Here is a 6237-nt window from a genome sequence, read left to right as displayed (position 1 = left end):
ATAGCAGCTGAGATTACTTCTATTTCTCTGCACACTTGAGTAATGTCATTTTGGTATTTCCATGATTTAGGTAATTAATTGCAGTGACTAAGGAAAACACAGTCTGACAACCAGTAGCCATGTTAGATGGTCAGTATAGTTATTGAACAGATTCATGTTGGTTTTCCATGCAGTTTCTTGCTGAATATTCTAGGAACCATTGCACTGAACTGATGAGTTATGACTGTATTTGTTTGTTCAGTAATAGTGGAAGGTAGCAGGTCCCGGCTGGAGCATAAATGAACAGATTTACAGCACCACAAAAAGGCATGACAGAGTGCCCAGTTGCCTGGGTCAAGCACACTGTACGACTATTTACATTTCCCCCAAATGGTTTACATGTACGCTCTGTACTTTTCTGTTTCCTGCCAGCTGTTATGCTCATTTAGCTTAAGAAGTGAGGGGAAGCGAAGGGCCTCCAGGAGAACCATGCAGCCTGCGTGGAAGCAGAAACGGGCTTCCGCCGTGTTGTTTTTCACCACAGAGTTTAAGTCCAGAGAGTGAAGCTATCCAATGACAAACACATACCAACACAGCAACTGCAAAACCAAAAACAAGTTATGTCTGTCCTGTTATACCACGCATGTCGGTGCAGAGCTCTATGTAATACATTTATGGAGTGCCAACAAAATAAAAGGTTCTGTGCACGACTGCACGTGCATAGGTGTGTCTGGGTCTGTTCAGGGCACATTGTTCTTTGGCACTCTGACAGAGTCGTATGCATGTGTACTGTATATGCAACAGAAGCAGACGCTGTGTGAGCTCTGTCTGTGCCGGGAATGAAACCCCGCCGCCAAATCAGACACCTGACACAGCAGAGCAGTGCAGCTGTCACCCACATTCAGACAGGGGTCTAGCCCAAGCGTGGAGACTTGACTCAGGGTGCCAGGAACAGGAGTGGTCAGCCTGCATGTGGTCCCATGAACCATATCCCAACGCTAGAGGTGACCTGCCAAAACTCTATAATATTCATATCACACACTCATTAATATTCACACACAATGTGCAGTACATCTCTGCATGGGAATGTGTGCGCATACCAGGGACGTGCAGAGAATGTTAGAGAGGCAGGGGCTGAACTTTCTAAAAGGGCCTTTTGGTGGAAATATCGAAAATAGCAGCCCTCCAAGCTCACAACGCGTCGGTCGCTCTACAACGTGTTGTGAGCTTGGAGGTCGGCTATTTTCGCTGCGTTATACCACTCAAACGCATAATTTCTACACAGAAAGGGCAATTCTTTCAACATAAGATGCTGCATTCAAGTTCAGGAGAGTCTGGACAGGGCAATTCTCTTGAATGCTGCCTTCAGGTATGGCATGGAATGTGGGCATTTGCATTTCTTTCATCATAGTGAAAACTGCATTCATGGTCTGGAGAGGGCACTTTTTTTTACTGTATAATGCACTTGCACATGTACTTTCCCACAGAGCCACTGGAATCCAGCTATCAGCCAAGGGTAAACAGAGATTGTGCAAATAGCACTTTGTGGGTCACAGACACCTATCCTCCTGTGGTACCAGGTTAACAGCTGGTGTGAAAGGAGCCAACCTCAGTCTTTTGCTTCCGAAAGCTCAGTGTTTATTTTGTGATTCTTGAGAAGTGCCACAGCTGGGAGACCCATCTCACATTTTGCTTCACCAACACACACAGGAGCTGATGTGGGACTCTGCTATGCTACGGGACCCACCAGAATGGCTAGATTAAAATAATAATAATAATAAAATAAAAACTCTTGTTGACTCTGCCACGTCTGCTCTGGTGTAGTCACATTTACATGACCTTGGCTTGGCAACTGTAACACTTACCCCAGAGAGGTATGTGAACCTTACCGTGTCCTGCCCAACCTCTCTAGTTTCAAGTTTAGGGTCAAGTTCAGCTAATCCCCTGCCAAGAGTTAAATAATTGGTACAAACTGCACTTGGGTTAGGGTTGAATATACATACAGGTGAGGATCCTGGAGGTGCAAGGGTGCTAAAATATATTCTTTTAGTATTATGCATAGTGATTATGTGTATCATTTATAATATAGATCATATACGTTTTTTTTAAATAAACAAAAGTGACTGGAAATAACCATTAAACCATTCATCTTCAAACAGACATTCTTCTTTGGGTTACATAACGTATCATCTGTCATCCCATTCTTGTCCTTGAAGGCCTGTTGCTTGTTTTTCCATAGGGGCATATAATTGTGTGTGAGCTCAGCAGGAGTTTCCAAAAGCAAATCTGTCAGGAAATGTCGACCAAAGGTCTCGTCGAAAAAATAAATGGTCAAATGTTTGCATGGGAAGCCGTGGAGTCTCCCTATATACAGTATATCCTCTTGCTTTTGTTCTTCTTGGCGGGGTATGATGGCTGAGGACCTGTGCAAACAAAGTCAGACTATCAATAACACATTGCCTAATCTCAATGGATTGATTAGATACAAGGTAAAGTAAAGTAAAGTAGGGCAACTGCTAAAGAGACCCCAAAGAATCAATGCTCAGGGCAGGGGGCCAAGGCTGAATAAATAAAGCAAAATGCTTACTTTATCACCACTAGGGGACAGTAGTGTGTTTTACGAAGTTCAACTAGGCCCATTAAAGGTAAAATGATCAAAGTTGCCTTGAGGCACACGGTTTTCGGCTGCATATTCGCAAGCACATTTTTTATGTTTCCAGTGTGTGTCTGTCTGTCTGCATGCATGTCTGGGTTTCTCACCGCTGACTTAAGGAGTTGTTTTTCCTCCAGGCACAGAAAAGGATTTGAAGGTTGCGAATAGCAATTTGTTCATTTGCTTTTCCATTTCCACTTCCATTCACAAGGCTCTCTGAAGCTGACAGATGCAAGTTTGCTGTAAGAATTTAACTATTTGACAATTTGTACATAAATCACACCCTAACTTAGCAATCACCTTTCTTTTAAAGGTATTTTTGGGGCTTTTCTGCCTTTATAGAACAGTTGAGTTTGACAGGAAATGGGAAGAGAGAGATGGGGTGTCACACGCAGCAAAAGTTGCAGGGCTCGGGAATCAAACCTACGACTCGCTGTCAGGCATTTGAACCTATTAGAGCCATGTGGTACGTACGCACCTTAAATTAAAAGTCTGATATACATAAGATCCTTATCCTAATATTAAAATGACCTGGTCAGGGGTGCCCGCTGGCCTACTGGTCCAGGTGCATACCACATAGGCTCTATGTAGCCTGCAGTGGGTTGCTGGTTCAGTTCCCGAGCCCGACCAGATGCCGCTGCGTATCACTCCCTGTTTCCTGTCAGTCTACTATCCTATCAATAAAGGAAAAAAGCCCAAAAACATATCTTTAAAAAAAAATGACCTTGTCAGTGGAACACTGCAGATCCTGTTTATCAGCGCATTTACAAATTTAAATGGAGTCAAATGCATATAAAAAAGGCAAATCAAAAGGGCAAATCAAGCATCTTTCTATAGTATCTACAGTATCTATCGATTTAACAGAAGGGGTCCCAGGGTTTACAAATGGAGCCAATGTATATACGTGAAACCAAAGAGTATAATGCAGATTCAGGTGTAAAATTCTGAATGGACCCTTACAATTCCTTTTGGTTCCATTTGTAAACTCTCAGAGTTCTTTTTTTAAAGTTTTTTAAATTACAATTTTACAGTGTAAATTGGGGTCCCAGGGTTTTAAAAATCCTATCGAGTGGGGATCCATGGCCTATTCCAAAGTTAAACTGGGGGCCTTGAAATTTAAAAAAGCTGCATGCATTATACACTATGCACATGCACTATAATACCCCTGCGCTATATCAACTCAGAAAGCCCCTCCACCAGGATTACTACTACACTTCACTTCCCCTGCTTAATCCTAAAATAGCCATGAGCTCCGTAACCTTAAAATCAGTGAGACTACGAAGTCATCTGGGCTCCAAACATCATCTCTATAGCCTTGTCTGCCCCTTGTGAGCATCTCAGCCATAAGAGCCCTTTGATGAGAATTAGGTGTGTGTGAAGTGAACTCAGGGGTGTATAAGTACAGGAGGTATGCTGAGGTGTGGGGGCAAGACATCATGTCATGCGGCTTTGCGTGTGCTTCAAAATGTATTGCCTCACTCCCAGTCTTGTGATAGCTGTAGTAGGCTATACTAGACTTGTGAAATAAGACCTCCGCACACTGTTCATACTTAAAAATGACAAATAAAACATTTTACACAGAAAAAAGGTTCGGTCCTCACCTCAGTCCATCAGACTCAGACAATCTGTATGGCCACTGAGTAAAAACTGGGAGCTCCACATGCTTTGTTGCTCATACCTGTACGTAGAAACAGAAAGATCTGGATAACGTGACTTCATCCAGAACACATTTATCATTGTTTTATAAATGTCAGTTTTCCAATCCAAAATTGGAAGAATAAATAAATCTTCCAAATTTCTTTCGTGCAAAAGCCCAAACCAGTTGAGAGAACAGAAGAATATTCATAGGGGAATCAGAGGTTAACTACTTTGACATGCTCAGGCACGTGGTTTCTCCCTCTCTCTCTCTCTCTCTCCCCTCCCTCTTGTTCCATCCCTGTGCATGTGTGCACGTCTGCGGTGCTTCACTGGTCCATACAGATGTTTGCAATCTGGGTAAAAGGTCACCATGCCGGCTGGATGAGGAAGCAGCCATTTTGGAGGGGAGGTGTGGATCCGGTGTACTAGTGATCAGTTACAGTGGGCTGGCTGGCTGCTGTGGGGTTGAGAGGCTAGATGGAAGACAGATATCTTCCTTCCACATCCATGACATGACACCAATACACCATTAGAATCCCTATTCAGCTAAACCCGTTGTTTAGTCTGTCCCCAAAAGATTCTCCTAAATATTGACATTATACAATGACAAATCTTCTTTGTCACACAGGTGGGAGAAATGTGTTGTGAGCAGCCTGTGGCTCAGAGTGTTTTCATCTTAGGAACAACCCATGATTAGTCATGGTGTTTTACCTAACCTCGGTACACAACGCTGTAATTACAATGTGGATAAAAACATCCGGGAAATACTCTGGTTATGCAAGTTCTCTGCATGGAAATGCGACTTCTATGGAAATTCTTCTGAAAACCAAATCTACTTGAATTTGTATTTTAGATAGTTTCACTCCACTACATTTCAAAGACAAATATTGTACTTTTGATTCCACTACATATATAGGAAGGGATATTTATACTTTGCCTCAAGTATTGGGGTTGAGTATTGTAGAACTATAATGATCAATCTCTAGGCCACATGATATTCAGTAATGTTATATATTCTGAGATAAATAAGAATCAGTTAAAACAGTCAAGGGACCATATCACATTTAAATCCAGCACACCAACATCCAAATGAAACACTTCATCAAGATAGCAGGGCTCGTACTTACATTCCAAAAATATAACCGAATCAAACCATGTTCTTTCACAATTGAATTAATACAAATAAGCTAACCAGTTTCTGCTTCCCATTCTAGACATCATGTCATGAAACAGACATCAGAGGGTCCAAGGGAATGACGTACATCTTTTGACAATAGAATATCGGCCCGCCCGGACCTTCCCATCCCCTGACTCCACTGGTCTCACCCCTCCCAAGTTCTGTAATGTCCCAAAAGTATGCAGTAAGGCACATAGTACATTCTTTCCATGTAAAATCATGTACTTTAGCAGGTCACTGGCTATGAGGACAGTGGTAGGGGTGGTGGGACAGCCTGGGGCGGGGCGCCTGCAGGAACATTTTCCTTAATTTCAGATCTGAATGTTGACAGGTATGGGCTAGGACACTACGTTCCTGTACAGTGCAGACACGTTCTTGGCAGCCATTCAGCCTTAAACTTTCTTCAGCAAGCAAAATAACCTGTTTCCATTCGATGACAAATCCCAATGTACGGTACCTAAGTGTCTATGCCATATGAATCATTAACTCCGTTAATAAACAACCACGTCAGCTTGATGAAACAATGGCAAAGTTGTTCGAGTTGACCTCAGTGCTCTTAATCAGAGTAAAGCCTCTCCTTAGATTGGTTAAGAAAAGCCTATTTTTAGCAGAAACACAACGTTCTTTGAAGGTCTTCGTAGAAGCCCTCATGCCGTGAGCCTTTACTTGAAATAATGCATGTTTGTTACATTCCAGACACACAAGCAGGGGTGTCGCACCAAATTCTGGGCCCTGGGTACAAGGATTCACTGTGGGCCCCCCATGAGCTTTAACTATTTTGTGCTTTAAC

This window comes from Nannobrachium achirus (genome assembly GCF_963921795.1).
Source record: "Nannobrachium achirus genome assembly, chromosome: 5".
NCBI lineage: Eukaryota > Metazoa > Chordata > Actinopteri > Myctophiformes > Myctophidae > Nannobrachium > Nannobrachium achirus.
The sequence above is the reverse complement of the archived record's forward strand: the minus strand, read 5'-3'. Positions refer to the sequence as shown.